The following is a 16,024-nucleotide window of genomic DNA, read 5'->3' as shown; positions in this document are numbered from 1 at the left end:
TCAGACTTTCAGCAGATTAACAGTAAGGTGAGAAGATCACTTGCCCAAAGCCTTATTTGCAGTGCACTGGCTTTCAGAAAGAAGTTCCAGCCTACATATGCCACTAATGTTAGGAAAATCTGAGCACTTGGGACATAATTTTCTACTTTCTGTTTATATGGTTGTTCCTTAAAAGCAGCTACACATCTAGGCACCGAAACACCTGGACGTTCTCAGCTTCTCTTTCACTGCCAGTTGTTTCCAAAATCATAGATGAAGGACCTCAATAAACCTTAGGCTGGGCACTCTTAATTCAGTGCTACCAACCATAGATGCTGCATGCTGTTGGTTCTTTGTAAGACTCTGCATTGCTTTAACGTAGACAGGGAATTTGAGAGAAGAGGCAAATTTGTTGATCTTGTGGAATTGAGAGAATTGGTACTCATGTGTGAAAGCAAACAAAATATTGGGAGGTTTCATATTGGGATGTGGCCAAAACTCATCAAGCATCCATTTAGCTTTACAACAATAGGTGGTAGTGGAATGTTGATGTGTTTTAAGTGACCATTTTTTTGATAATACCATAACCTCCTTTCAAACAGATGTGAGCTCTGCATCTGTTCTTGATTTTGCAAGAGCCTCAGCAAGCTGCAATCAGCCTGAGTTCAATGTTGCTGGGTACCCAGTGCCTAAGAGAGCATTATGCTCAGTGTGACTTTCAAAGGAGCTGAATGGTGTTTGCCCCAGAAGCTGCTGAAGCACTCTTTGACAGGCTCTGGAACTAAGCAGCACAGTGCCACAGAGATGTGGGTGCCCACATCATAACATCATGCTGCTTTGAGCCTGTAAGTCTTACCACCTGACTTGCTCTCAGTTTTCTGTCATGTCCATTCACTAATAAAGGGGGGTTCCAGGCCAAGCAGCTCTGTTGTGTACAAAGTGCTTGTATTTGCATATGTTTCACTCCCAAGGAACTGTTGTGGCTCTTTAACAAACTAATGAAAACAAAGATTGTCCTCATAAGGATCCTTTGGGCAAGAGGGACAACGGTGTCCCCCTTGAGCTTTTGTCTCAATTCTGGCTGTTTGGCTCTTGACACAGCCAACTATATCCAAAAGTGGATGCATTTGATGAAACAAGTGTTATTAATACTTTGTTACAGGGTAGTCCTCTTTAATACTTCATTTGTAAGATCTGTTGTACTGTCAGAAAGTTGTTGTGTCAGGAATAGAAGCTTTAGAGTTTCTAGTCCTAAGAAACAGAAGAATACCAAAATGACTGTTTCTGGGTTGTGTAGACATGTCTTAAAGCTCTCATGCCTGCAGATGATTGAAAGCAAGTCAACAAAATGACACATGGTCTAAATTGCTCTGAGGAATAAACATGCGTTAGCAGCAACCCCGCAAGGTGCGAGCGTGTGGTGCATTGACTCTGTGCTGACCTGCAGTAGATGCTGATTAAGTTCTGTCTGCCCAGCACTCTGTAAACTGAAGCACCTGACATCCACATGAGAACAGCTGGTGTTTCATTCTGAGCGGCTCCTCTGAGATGTTGTCACATCTTCTTGTTTCTCCCTGGCTTGTTGAGCTATTTGGTATCTAGGGTATTCCTACCCAGGTTCCTTATACTGTGACCTTGCAAGGTGATGCTTTTCAAACTAGACTTCTGATGTGTAAGGGGAGGAATATTTAATCAACTCTTGCAAGCAAAATTCAGGATGGAGCCCTGTGACAAATGCACTCGACCCCACCCCCGCAGCCAAACCAGCAGCAGTTTGGTTCCGGCTCCAAAGAAGCTCAAGGCCCGAGCTGCAGCCTTTCCTTCTAGGAAACCTTCAAGGAAGCAGAACGACACACCGAACACCAAGAAGTTGTGGGTGCAAGAAGTCTTGTGCAGACCTTGCCCTCTGCATGTGGTTTGACAATGAGCCGACCACTTTATTCCATAAATACGATGCCTGGGTGAGCCTGCTTTGAGCTCCCTCTGCTAAACAAGGTGGCTGTATGGCAATGGTCTTTTGCTACTCATAGGTCACTGGATGAGCTCAGTTTAAGTTTTATACTAGTCATTTGAGTATTTTGCTATGAATATAGATAAGTCACTTGAATTTGCTGTGCATCTATTATTTTCACTGCCAAATTTTGGACAAGTTATTTTTAGATTTATACAGTGTTTTGAGATCTCCACCTGAAGTGCAATTTATTGTTGTGAAACACCAAATTAATTTGAGCTGCATATGCACCTCCACAGAGAGAACAGGTTATTTGTGCCTTTACATGGAGGGGAATGGAGGCTAAAAGGCAGCCTAGTGCACACTTAAGTATAGAAGCATGCAAATACTGAATTTTACAGATGGATTTGGGTTTTTTTTGTGTATTATCATTGTGTTCTTGTTGAACTATATTGCCTTTCCTGTCAGGGTTATGACATGAGTGACAGTGTTAGGCTAACGTTTGAAATTTATGATCTTGAGGGTCTCTTCCAACCAAAATGATTCTATGATTCTATGATCATCACTATGGCAATGAGTTCCTTCATTTGGTCCCCATTGCTGCATACCTATTTGAAGACGGTGAACTGGAAACATGCCAATTGCTTGCTTTCTTTTAGCTGCTCTCTCCCACTTCTCTCCCCTGGAGAGCGACGAGAAGAGAAGCTGTTCTACTGACATCTGTTCTCTACATAAAGTGCAAAAATGGTCTTTCATTTACTTTGAGGGTTCTCACACAGTTTTAAGTACCTAGAATAGACCTGCGAGGAGCAGGGAGTTAGACTTAATGATCCTTATGGATCCCTTCCAACTTGAGGTGTGCTTTGAGTTTACACTATGATTTATCTTAAGAAAATGTATTTTAAATTCAATTAATCACTTAGAATGTGTCAGGTGATTTTTAATATACTGTCTGCTTCACTTTACTTAGTAGCTAAATTTGCCAAATCTTAAAACTGTGTGTTGTAAAGTTTGTTCACATTCACCAAACTTGTATCTACTTAATGAAAACCAAGTAGCTACAGGCCATCCTGTACACCTGCAAGATGAGGCCCATTTTGGACTTTGCTGAGCAGAAGACGTTTAGTTCAGCCAGAATAATGCTGTCACAGCCGCAGTAAGCAAGAAGCAGGAAGCAGGAGGAACCTACAGACATAAGAATATGTGCCGTGAAAACAAGTAAAGGCCTGACGGGAATGAATCCTGGTGGGAGGGGTGGGTGAGGGTGTAAAACCCCAGGGGCTCCTGTGCTTGGCTGGGACCCCTGCGAAGGCACACAACTCGAGCCAACCCGTCCCACCAGGTGGGATTAGAGATGAATTAACTCTGAACGCAACACACACCCCGTCTCACCAGGTAAGATAAGGTGTGAATCAAGTTAATTCTTGGTATTTCTGTGCGGTAATGCAAAGTGAATGACAGACAATCACTCCAGCGGTCAAATTCAATTATGAATTTACTAAAAGCACTTGGTAGAATACAAATTACAGCCAATAGTGACTTGGCAAAAGTATGTTATAATATCACAAAACTTATCAGTACATTGACAGCAAATGCCCTTCAAAAAACAGTGGATTGGCAACAACTAGTAACTACAATGCAAAACTTAACAAGACTTCAGCAGCAGAACTTAAAATGATGTTACTTATATATGTTCAAGAAAAAGGAAAAGAGAGAGAAAAAAGGAAAGCTAAGATATCAGAGAGGGAGAGAGAGAAAGATCACTGCTCCACATGTCGATCAGTCCCATGATGTCCTCTGGAAGATGGTGGAGGCATTGAAGATTTTGGTACATGCCACCACCTCATGTCACACACAAGGCTGTTTTATAACCCAGTTCACTTCCATGCGAGACAGGAGAGAGCGGTTTGTCTCTTCCCTATGTTCACTTTTGATGCTAATTAGGAAGACTCTTCTGGAAATGGGTCTGGGGTCTTCAAACTATGGGAAAGTTCACAGTACCAACCAGAAGTGAGTTGTTTTGCCCATCAGGGGTAGCTGTTGGTTCGTGATTTCTTCTGGTAATTGGTTGTCCAACAGATGGCTCATCTCTGTCATCCCAATTAGGCCATGAGGCCTTCACAGTAACACTGCTAATTGCCTCTGTCTTACAAGCTACAGCCACAGCCATCTATCTTTCCCTCCCAAAGTATCAAAAACTAAATGTTTAAGGCATAACATCATTCTTTGTTTTAATTGAGATGGGGGATTCCTTCAAGGTTGTCACACTAACCCTGCTGCTGTACGTCTCCATTAAATTATTTATTTCTACAGACTTTGTTGCCTGAGGGTTTGCTTTGAGCCAGCCAGCCAGCCACAGTCCAGGAGGTTCCTCCAGTGCATTGACGATAACTTCCTCATGCAGATGGTGGAGGAGCCGACTAGGAGAGGTGCACTGCTGGATCTCATCCTCACTAACAAGGAGGGTCTGGTTGAAGCAGTAAAGGTTGAGGGCTGCCTGGGTTGCAGTGACCACGAGATGGTGGAGTCCAGCAAGTAGAATTGCAACCCTGGAGTTTAGCAGGGCCTATTCAAGCAATTGCTGGGGGAAATCCCATGGGCAAGACAGCTTGAAGGAAAAGGGGCCCAAGATAGCTGGATTGCATTCAGAGATTGATTCTTCCACGCTCATGATCAGAGCATCCCCACACGTACGAAGTCAAGGAAGGGAGCCAGGAGGCCTGTGTGGTTGAATAGGGATCTGTTGGGTATGCTCAAGCAGAAGAGGAGAGTTTACAGGTCATGGAAGCAGGGGCTGGCCACTTGGGAGGAATATAAGGCTGCTGTTAGAGGATGTAGGAAGGCAGCTAGGATAGCCAAGGCCTCCTTAGAATTACAGCTGGTGAGAGGGGTCAAGGACAGCAAAAAGAACTTTTTCAAATACATAGCAGATAAAACTAATACCAGAGGCAATGTAGACCCACTGATAAATGGGGTGGGTGCCCTGGTGGCAGAAGATACAGAGAAGGCAGAATTACTGAATGCCTTCTTTGTCTCTGTCTACTCTGCCGGAGGCTGTCCTGGGGAGCCCTGTACCCTGAGACCCCGGATGAAGCCAGGTCAATGGAGGAGTTTGCTTTAGTCGATGAGGACTGGGTTAGGGAGCAATTAAATAGTCTGGACATCCATAAATCCATGGGTCCAGATGGGATGCATCCGCGGGTGCTGAGGGAGCTGGCTGAAGTCATTGCTAGACCGCTTTCCATCATCTTTGCCTGTTGCCTCTCAGTAGGCAGTGACGACCTGGTTCAGGAATAGCACGGCGACCACACCCCAGGTCGCTCGGTCCATCAGCACACAGACACCAATGTGGTGGACGGCAAATGGCGTTTATTAACAGATATCACAGCGTTATATACCTTAGGTTTACAACGCCACGTCCGTCTGCTTGCCTCACGTACTCCTACCTACCTAGGGAGGGGCTACTATCTTTCCGTATAGCGTGAGATCTTCCAGCCGCCAGACCCTAACTACCTACATTTCCCCCCTCCCTATGCAAAACTAAATTAGCCAAGAAATGTAACAGTCTTTAAAAATTTGTGCTTCTACCTTAGTGCAATATTTTTGTGAGTAAAGTGACTACAGTGAACGGTAAGGCACTATAAATTCGTTAGAACTAGGAGGTAAGAGTGTACAATACTGTGTAAGTAATCTTTAGAGGTAGACTAAATAATGCTAGCAGCAAGACACCATAGACTGGTGAAAACTAGAGAGTGACGGTTAGTAATGGATTGTAACTAGCGATAGCTAGGGATAACTGGGGATAACCCTAGGTAAATGCCTCCTTTTAAAGGAGTTGTTGGCGTTAAATTATCATGATGTTAAATCGCTCAAGTCGGCTTCTAACAAACGCTACAAGCTTATTTAGTATACAGGGTCCGAAGATTAGTGCTACTAGACCTACAATGACTGGCCCTGCTAAAGTAGATATAAGGGCTGTTAGCCATGGTGACTGGCCAAGCCATGACTCAAACCATCCCCATAGGGCTTCTCTATCTCTTTTCCTCTTTTCTAGACCCTCTCTAAGTTTGTAGCAACAAACCCCAGAATCAAGATCACACAGAAGTGTCGCAGCTTCCCTCCTTGGAAGCCGCTTCGCTGCTGTCTGGATTCTATCAGTGTGGAACTCTCGGGCCCAGATGGGATGCTCGCCGGCCTGTTGACTTCTCTGGTCACCGGGGTACACGGGCCACGAGGGCGTCCGATGATCCGGTCCTGAAGACAGAAACTCACAGTTTTCACTAGTTTTAGCCTGAAGATCCGGTTTAATGGACTTAAGTGGACACCAGGTTCGGGAGCGCCGCGCTCCACTTGGGGTTGGCATAATTGGGCCACCTCATATCCCAAGTGGGAGAGGGCTGTGCACGGCCCGACTGCCCTCTCCCCCTCCCGTTTCCCTGGGTCTTGGATCTGCATTCCCTGGCGAAATGTCCTTTCTTTCCGCAGGCCCAGCATGGCCCTCTAGATCGGTTTTGGTGTTGGGGGGGCGCTATTGATGAGTCCCCTAACTGAGGGCAATGTGCTGTGACGTGGCCCGACTGGCCACATTTAAAGCACACCATCATGTTGGTTACAAACAGCTGCCTGAGTTGGGGCTAGGTGTTCTTCTCTCATGACATGTTTGATCACGTCTGCGATACTGGACCCTGCTGGCAGTGATCGCAAAATACCTTTGGTTACCAAATTGCACTGCTGGCGTAGGCATTCTGCTGCGACTGGGCCTTTTGCCTCCGAGGGCAGCGTCGAGGAGTCGATCGCTGCCTGGAGGCGATCTACAAATTGCATGAAGCTCTTGCTTTCACTTTGTTTTATTGTTGACCATGGAGATGGCTTGGCAATAACTCTAGAGGCTGTGCGAATGGCCTCTCTGGCTGCACGTGTAGTTGCCATAACTTCTTCAGCCCGCAAACCCTGGGCCTGTAACTGGGGGGTCATCATTGCTGGATCCGAACCCATCAGCCGCCGCAGGTTAGAACCATGTAGCGGGTGGTCCGCCCCAGCTACCTGGGCCAGTTGCCTCGCACAGTTGTCCTCCCATTCTTGTTTAAAAACGATCATCCCTGCCCCTTCAAAGATCAGCCTACAGGTTTGTTTAATGTCATACGGGAGCATGTCGTCTCCCCCAAAAACGCCGTCTATGAGCGTAGAAACCAGGGCAGAATTAAGCCCTTTATTCGCGATGGCTTTAACTATCGCTTGTATATCCTTAGGGTTAATCGGTGTGTGAACCCTTTGTCCTCCGTCCGCCACCCGGACCGGGAACGCCAGTGCGGCCGATGGAGCCCAATCGGCACACGCCATCTTAATCTTTCTCCAATCCGTGAGAGGAATTTTTTCCTTTCGCGGTTCCGCTTCGTATCGGAAGGAGATATTTTTGCTTTTAATTCTGTTTATTCCCATTTCCTCCTCCGAATATGAATCGGTATCTGGACCGCAGTCGGAACTCGACTGAGCAGTCACTTCCATATCTGATCCGGAACCGGAACTAAACTGATCGGTTACTTCCGAGTTCCGGCCCCGCCCACTACCCTTATGGGCGGGCCGCTCTCTGCTCCGACCCCGCCCACTACGGGCGGGCCGTTCCCTCCCTCTGGGCTCGCCCCGCCTCCTGCTCGGGGAGGTGTCCGCCCCCCGATGGCGCCTCTCCAAGTAGACACCCCGATCGGCTCTCCGCCCCTTGTTCACGCCTCCACCCCCAAGGCTCAATGCTCTATTGTTCAGTTCCACGCGGTCGCTCGCACTTGCAGGGTCATTCTGCACATTCTCTGCCAGCACTATCTCCCCGTGCCCCCCAAGGACACCATTCCACCCAAGAATGCCATTCCCCCCAAGAAGTTCTTCATCCCTCTCCTCCCCCGTGCGCTGGGCGCCATCTTGGGGCGCATATGGCGGGGGTCTCGTCCCAACTCCCTCAGACTCTGTTTTCTCAGCAGCACGCCTGGCTTCCTCGACTAAACCACCCCAAAAAGATTTAACTCGCTCCTGCGTCTCATTTTCGCCTTCTCGCTGATCTTTGAGCTCAGCTGGATCGTCATTACCCGGAGAGTGCGAAGTCTGCATGGTTGCCCCGGGGGGGGTCACCCTCTCACAGACCTTTAGGTTTAGCAGGATCGTCACTATCTGGGGAGTGCGGGGTCTGCGTAGCCAAGGGGTGGCCAACAAACAAGCCTGTGCTGCCTTCCAGGTTTCCTGCGCTTGTCTAGCCTTCTGCAGAGCTTTTACAACTTTCCCCCACGACTTAAGATTTTTCCCACTACCCGAGGACATCATTTCGTCGGCAAGCGCTTTACACAGAATCACAGAATCACAGAATCACAGAATCACAGAATCACAGAATCGACTGGGTTGGAAAAGACCTCAGAGATCATCGAGTCCAACCCTTGGTCCAACTCTAGTCCATTTATTAGATCATGGCACTAAGTGCCATGTCCAATCTCAGTTTAAAAACCTCCAGGGACAGCGAGTCCACCACCTCCCTGGGCAGGCCATTCCAATGCCTGACCACTCTCTCTGTAAAGAATTTCTTTCTAATATCCAGCCTAAATTTCCCCTGGCAGAGTTTAAGCCCATGCCCCCTTGTCCTATTGCTGACTGCCTGGGAGAAGAGACCAACCCCCATCTGGCTATAACTTCCCTTCAGGTAGTTATAGAGAGTGATGAGGTCACCTCTAAGCCTCCTCTTCTCTAGACTAAACAACCCCAGCTCCCTCAGCCTCTCTCCATAGGTCTTATGCTCAAGACCCTTCACCAGTCTTGTTGCTCTTCTCTGGACTCGCTCCAGCACTTCGATGTCTTTCCTGAACTGAGGGGCCCAGAACTGAACACAATACTCCAGGTGTGGCCTCACCAATGCAGAGTACAGGGGAAGGATCACTTCCCTTGTCCTGCTGACCACGCTATTTTTGATACAGGACAGGATACCATTGGCCTTTTTGGCCACCTGGGCACGCTGACTTGTCCCACACCTCCGGGTGGAGAATTTCCACCGGCTGTTCGATAACCCCGATTTGCAAGAGCCTTGCAACTGTGAGAGTAAAATCTTTAGAAGGAGGACCTGGGTAACTATAGACCGGTCAGCCTCACCTCTGTCCCTGGGAAAGTAATGGAACAGCTTATCCTTGGTGCCATCTCCAGGCATATCAAGGATAAGAGGGTTATTAGGGGCAGTCAGCATGGCTTTACCAAGGTAAGTCATGCTTGACCAACCTCATAGCCTTTTATGAGAATGTAACAAGGTGGATGGATGATGGCAGAGCAGTGGATGTGGTCTATCTTGACTTCAGTAAAGCCTTTGACACAGTCTCCCACAGCATCCTCACAGCTAAGCTGAGGACGTGTGGTCTAGACAATAGAGTAGTGAGGTGGGTTGCAAACTGGCTTAAGGAGAGAAGCCAGAGAGTGGTAGTCTATGGTGCGGAGTCTAGTTGGAGGCCAGTATCTAGTGGAGTGCCTCAGGGGTCAGTACTGGGGCCAATACTGGGGCCAATATTATTCAATATTTTCATTAACGATTTGGACGAGGGAATAGAGTGTACTATCAGCAAGTTTGCTGATGACACCAAGCTGGGAGGAGTGGCTGACACGCCAGAAGGCTGTGCTGCCATCCAGCGGGACCTGGACAGGCTGGAGAGTTGGGCAGGGAATAACCTCATGAAATTTAACAAGGGAAAGTGTAGAGTATTGCACCTGGGTCGGAACAACCGCAGGTTCCAGTATAGGTTGGGAAATTACATATTAGAGAGCAGTGTAGGGGAAAGGGACCTGGGGTCCTGGTGGACAACAGGATGACCATGAGCCAGCACTGTGCCCTTGTGGCCAGGAAGGCCAACGGCATCCTGGGGTGTATTAGAAGGGGGGTGGTTAGTAGGTCGAGAGAGGTCCTCCTTCCCCTCTACTCCGCCCTGGTGAGACCACATCTGGAATATTGTGTCCAGTTCTGGGCCCCTCAGTTCAAGAAGGACTGGGAACTGCTGGAGAGGGTCCAGCGTAGGGCAACCAAGATGATTAAGGGAGTGGAGCACCTCCCTTATGAAGAAAGGCTGAGGGAGCTGGGTCTCTTTAGTTTGAAGAAGAGGAGACTGAGGGGTGAGCTTGTTAATGTTTATAAATATATAAAGGGTGAGTGCCACGAGGATGGAGCCAGGCTCTTCTCGGTGGCAAACGATAGGACAAGGGGTAATGGGATCAAGCTGGAACACAAGAGGTTCCACTTAAATTTGAGAAAAAACTTCTTCCCAGTGAGGGTGACAGACACTGGAACAGGCTGCCCAGGGAGGTTGTGGAGTCTCCTTCTCTGGAGACATTCAAAACCCGCCTGGACATGTTCCTGTGCGACCTCACCTAGGCGTTCCTGCTCCAGCAGGGGGATTGGACTAGATGATCTTTTGAGGTCCCTTCCAATCCCAAACATACTGTGATACTGTGAGAGACCTGGGATCCAGACTTGGAAGCAACCTGACACCAGACCCATAGAGGGGACGTAAGCAGGTTGAGATGCAGAATGATGAAACTTTGCAATCCTAGCCAAGTGACATGAAAAATTGGTGTGTACATATAATCCTTTGCTCACTGTCACTCCTGCCAACATAGTGTGAAGAGGTGTCTTAGATTCACCAAATTCCCGTGGCTGGATTTAAGGTAAGATAGCACTCAATATACACAAACAGACAGAAGCAGAAAATCTCATGACATGTGGGGCTTCTGCCTTGTGTTACTCAGGAGAGACAAGGAAGAGGTGTGGAGGGAGAGAAAGTGAGAGAGAGAGAGAGATCACCCGTGTGGGTTGCTGAGATGATGCAGCCACAGTTGACAGATGCATCCATAGTTCTTCTTCTTTCTTTTCTTCCCTCTTCTTTTGGGTCATTTATACTCTTTTTTTTTTTTTTTTTTTTTTTAGTGACCCTGTGTCAACATCTAATTGCAAGGCAACAATGAACTCTCCCTTCTCCCCTTTGCTCAGCCCCCCCTTCCCACTAAGGAAAGGCAATAGGAGTGCAAAGAGAAGCAAAGAGGGAGAGGACTTGCAAGTTGGAAAAAGTTAAAAATGTTTTACTAATGCTACTAATAAAATAGAGGAAATAATACAATATACAAAATGAATCTTGAATTCCCCAGCACAGCTCAGCACTTCTCCAGCAGCTGCAGGGCAGGCACTCAGAAGTCCTGGGTTGGATTCTGCAGCAGACTGGAACTGGATTCAGGGATGCAGGGTCTGTCACTAGGCTTCAGATCACAGGGGCGGCAGGCAGGGTCCTCCCAAGATGCCGGCCATCGTCGAAGAGAACAAGACCCTTGTGATCTGACACCTTTATATGATGTATGATGTTGGTGGGATGGAATACTTAGTTGGTCAGTTTTAGTCACCTGTTTACTTCACTTCTCCTTGCAAATATGCAACATGCATTCTTATCAGCAACCTTGCATTCCATTGCTATGTCTACCAAAACATGTAGCCAAATTCAGAAAAGTGCAGTTACCAAGAAGGACTTAGCTGAAAGGAAAAATCACTAAAAGAGAAACTGGTCTTGTTTTTAACAAAACCAGGACACCTGGCCCCTAGAATTACATATATGTATGTTTTAGGTGGGGCAAGTGTGAATTTCCACTGGTTTGTTGTGGATATGTACACACCAACTGGCATTCCAATGTACATTGTATTCATGTTCAAAATAACCACCTTCAGAGGGGGAATCCCACCACAGTACTGTAGTATGAGGAACTGGAACAGAGGTGACATTGTAGGACTTGAATTGTAGCTTTTGAATATTCAATCCACGTCCCACCACTTTTCTACAGCAGTCCCTCTTTCTATTCAAAAGAAGGGGATTCGGTTATTCCACACATGGTGTTCCCCCCTGTGCGACTGAGGTTTTCCAACTTGTTTTCTAATATTTTTGTAAGATTCAAACCAATCATTGTAAATTTAAATCCTTCTGCCACTGAGCTGGGGAGGGTAACACATATCCCCTGGTCCTTATGGTTGCAAATATGCTTGAACCCTCACATCAGTTCCCAGGTTAAGTTCAATACCTTCAATACACACTGGCAAAAAGTGTTAGTCCTATATAGCATATGAATATATATTTGTCCCACACCATTATTCTCTTGCAAGACAGAAGAGAGTTAATATACAAAAAAAATCACAAAACAGACTGAAATAACCATACTACTAAAAGTCAATATAAACTTATATTTTTTTTTATTTTAAACAAAGGGACTGGGTGCTGACCACTGGGTGCTGATCTGGTACTCTTTCCTGTGGGTATCGGTAGCTTTCCGTGCATAAATGTTCACTGGTGTCTTTAAAACATGGGCTACAGTGCCAGTGGTTAGTAGTTCTACAAGAACAGGTTGTCTGGCATAGTGGAGTGAGGCCACAGAGTCCTCATTCTCCTTCCTCCTTGGGAGAACAGAAGGGTCTTGGAGACAGTAAGCAGTAAACTGGGGACCACCACTGACCCAGGATCAACTGTTAACATGTTAGACTGCATCCCATAATCATGACACCCACCCTGGCTCATAAGGTTTAAGCATTTTTTTCAGGAGTCCAGTTATTCACTCAACAATCCCGTTAGCTTGGGGATACTAGGGAGTATGGAAAACCCATTGAACCCCGTCATTTTTGGCCCAGTCTTGAACCACCTGGGCAGTGCAATGGCTTCCGTTGTCTGACTGCAGTTTTAGAGTGGCCATGGGGGAAAGTAATCCATGTGTCCTCCTTATCATTTTCCATGAACCTTCTTAATTTGACCCATTGTCCATCCCCCAGCTCACTTACTGGAGAAAACACATCCAGTTTCCCGTCACAAGATCAATCAAGTGCTTTCCTTTTTCTTTTTCAGGCTTGAATGGGTTTTTCTATGGCTATAGTAAGCATACTGTGCATTAAATTCACCTGATTATATAACTTCAAATAATTTTCCCTTGCTCAATTTTCATCAGTTGTATTCAATTTCTAATTGTTTTCCTATTTTTTGTACACACATGTAAACTACATTTTTCCAGTGCTTTAACTGAACAATATATATTAGTCCCCCTATTTCAGAAATCCCAAGTAATGTTGCTCTTGTGATGGTAACCAATAAATAGCTATTAACAAGGAATTTGTACTTTTAAGAAGTAGATAAATATCTGACAGCTATTCCCTTGAGAAGTACAGAGCAGTTCACTGTTGTACTTCTTGACTTAAATGGGGTCAGATTTGTCACGAAATACAAGAGAATCACAAGAAATAATTTCACCCATTTGTCTTTAATAACATTCAAATGTTTGACTGTGGTTTTCCTACTTGAATACCTAAATAAGCACTTTAATTAAATATCTCAATTCATGTTTGTATTGCCTAATTGGCTCTTCTGGATAAAGCAGACAAATCCCAACACTTAAATTACTGGGTGCTAACAACAGTAAAATTACACAAATTTTTGAAGCCCAGTGATAAAAATTATTCAGCCTAATGTTAGGTCTTTGGTTATAAAAATCTTGTACATCCAGGCATAAATAATGTGATTTTCCTTTTGCATTACTTTTACTACACACTACAAAAGTCTTAACATCAAGTCTTTCAGATAATGAAATCAGTGGAGAGATCTGTCTCACACTGACCTGTTTCTCCCAGTGACCAACACGACTATCTCCAGCTTCCTGGAACCAGACGCTGACTAAATACTACGAGGAGGCGCTAGACTTCTCTAGAGCTCTTCCAGCTGGAACTTTTGCTAAGATGCTTCGTATTAGTGCTTCATTTTTCTGAGTTCATAAAAAATTTTGTCAAACTCCACCACTCTGGGTTCCAGATATTTTTTAAATCACTTAGTGACTGTTCTGTTGTCTGCAATGAGTATGGCTATAGTAATAATGCATAAAAACATGCTTCATCCTGCATAAGATGAATGATGGCTGTCTCTTTGGGATCAGCTCTTTGGGACTAGGGTGCTCCTCAGTTGTGGACAGTTTGTGAAGAATTGCCTTGAGTATCTTTTATTTCTATTATGTATATATTTACTAGTAGTGTATTAGTATTTTGTTATTTATTAAACGGTGTTTATCTCAATCAAAGTTTCTCCCTTTCCTTTCAGTTCTCTCCCCTATTGGGGGAGAAGTGGGGAAGGAGGTGTGGAGGAGTGAGGGGCTATTGTGGTTGCATTGCTAGTTTGGGTTAAACAATGACAGAGGCATGCTGCTGGGCGACAAATGCGGTAGGGCTTGTGCCTGTCCTGAGACCCCCAGAGGGAAATGCCTGCCCAGGACCAGAAAGCACACGGAGAGGCAGGATGCTTCCTGCATGGCATGTGGCCATCTTCTTCCTTGTCCCAAAATGACACAGGCAGCAGTTCTCACCCATGAGTCCCCAGACCAAGCTGAGGTTTGAGTCAGAAGAGGCTCCAGCTTATTCCCAAAGCTGCTTCAATGGCTCATGGCAGGCACATGGCAGACACTGGGGTGTTTTGTGCTGTGTCCCCAATCACCCTGCAAACTCCAGACCAGCTCAGCCCAAGGGGCATCCGGAACCGAACACAAAGACCCTTCTGGAGAAGGGAGTGTGTCCTGCGATGTCTCCCCAGGGCGTGTGTGGTGCAGCCGCCCTCAGCAAATGGACACCCAGGGCTCGGGGCTGGAGGCAGCCATGGGGTTTGATCCTCCCTGGGTAGAACAGGATCCCTGAGAGTCAGCCAGGTGCTGCCTGTGACCCTCTGTGGGGGGAAGAAGGGGAGCGCAGAGGGATGGCCAGCAGTGCTGGGGTGCAGGGAGAGCCCGTGGGACTTTGTGCTGCAGCCTCCCAGGGAGGCAGGAGGCGTTGTTGAGTGAACCCTCTGGTCGCATGTGCTTGGAGACGTCAGCCATGGCCGTAGTGACCCGATGGGACCCCGGGGAGACATGGGCGAGGGGTCGGTGACCGGAGTGAAACACGGTTGCTGAGCTGAAGGCAAGAGATGGCGCATGGAATGAACAGTGGCCTTGCAGTGACACCACGTATGCATTTGAGCACTGTGGGAGGTGATGGCCCATGGTGATTTGGCCAAGAGAAGGACGGTGATGTCCCTGAGCGATGGATGGTGACATCACCAAGAGATGGATTGTGACCACGCATCCCTCGCTGCTTGTATCCGGGTGCCGAGCATGACCCCGTCGGTTTTTGCCCGCACGCCAGCTGAGCGAGGTCGCGAGGTTGGAGTGTTCTGCGAGGCGGTTCCTGGTGCTGAGGTCGAGTTCGGGGAGTTCTTCAGTGCAACTCTCAGTGCGCGACCCCAGAGCCATCAGAGGTTTTTGCCCGGCCCTGGCTCGTGCAGGCAGCCGGGACACCCAGGCGGAGCGTTTGCAGCAGCAGAGGTGAGCTGAGAGGGGAAAGCTCACCCTGGGGAGCCAGGAGGCTCTCCTTCTTGAGGGCCCTGGGCGTTGCTTCCAGCCCTGCCCGGACCAGCGATGGACTGTGGCCTCTCTTCCTTTCCTAGCGTGACACCCGCTGCTGCAGCGCCAGCGAGAGGGAGCAGCGTGACATCCCCAGCTCCCCACAGCCCACCGCCGCACGTGGAGAGCATGGCCGCGGAGCTGGACACCCGCTGTCCAATCTGCCTGGACAGCTGGGAGGAGGCCAGCTACGTCCTGCCGTGCCTGCACCAGTTCTGCTACCCGTGCATCGTGCGGTGGGCTGAGACCAAGCCCGAGTGCCCCCTCTGCAAGAGGAGGGTGACCTCCATCTTGCACTCGGTGCGGGCGGACGACGACTATGAGGAGCGGGTCATCCCACCACGTGTACGATCGGTCGTCGTCCCATTGACCGGAGGGGCTCCCGGACAGCCAGCCGCCCACGGCCTCCACCAGCCTGCAGCAGCCCGGCCACCGGCTGTGGGGCCGCTGCCCAGGGCTCCCGTGGGCGTCTTCCACGCCTCCACCTGGGCGGCCATCTTCCGCGTCCACCCTGCTGTCCTCCAGCCCCTGCTGCCCTGGCTGCGCCAGGAGCTGGGGCAGCTCTTGGATGCCCAGGAGGCAGCAGCAGCAGAGAGACTCATCATGTCCAGCCTGCGCCGCTTCGGCCTCATCGAAGACTCTCTGGTG

This window comes from Streptopelia decaocto (assembly GCF_964273445.1).
Source record: "Streptopelia decaocto genome assembly, chromosome: Z".
NCBI lineage: Eukaryota > Metazoa > Chordata > Aves > Columbiformes > Columbidae > Streptopelia > Streptopelia decaocto.
This window is presented reverse-complemented; position numbering follows the sequence as displayed.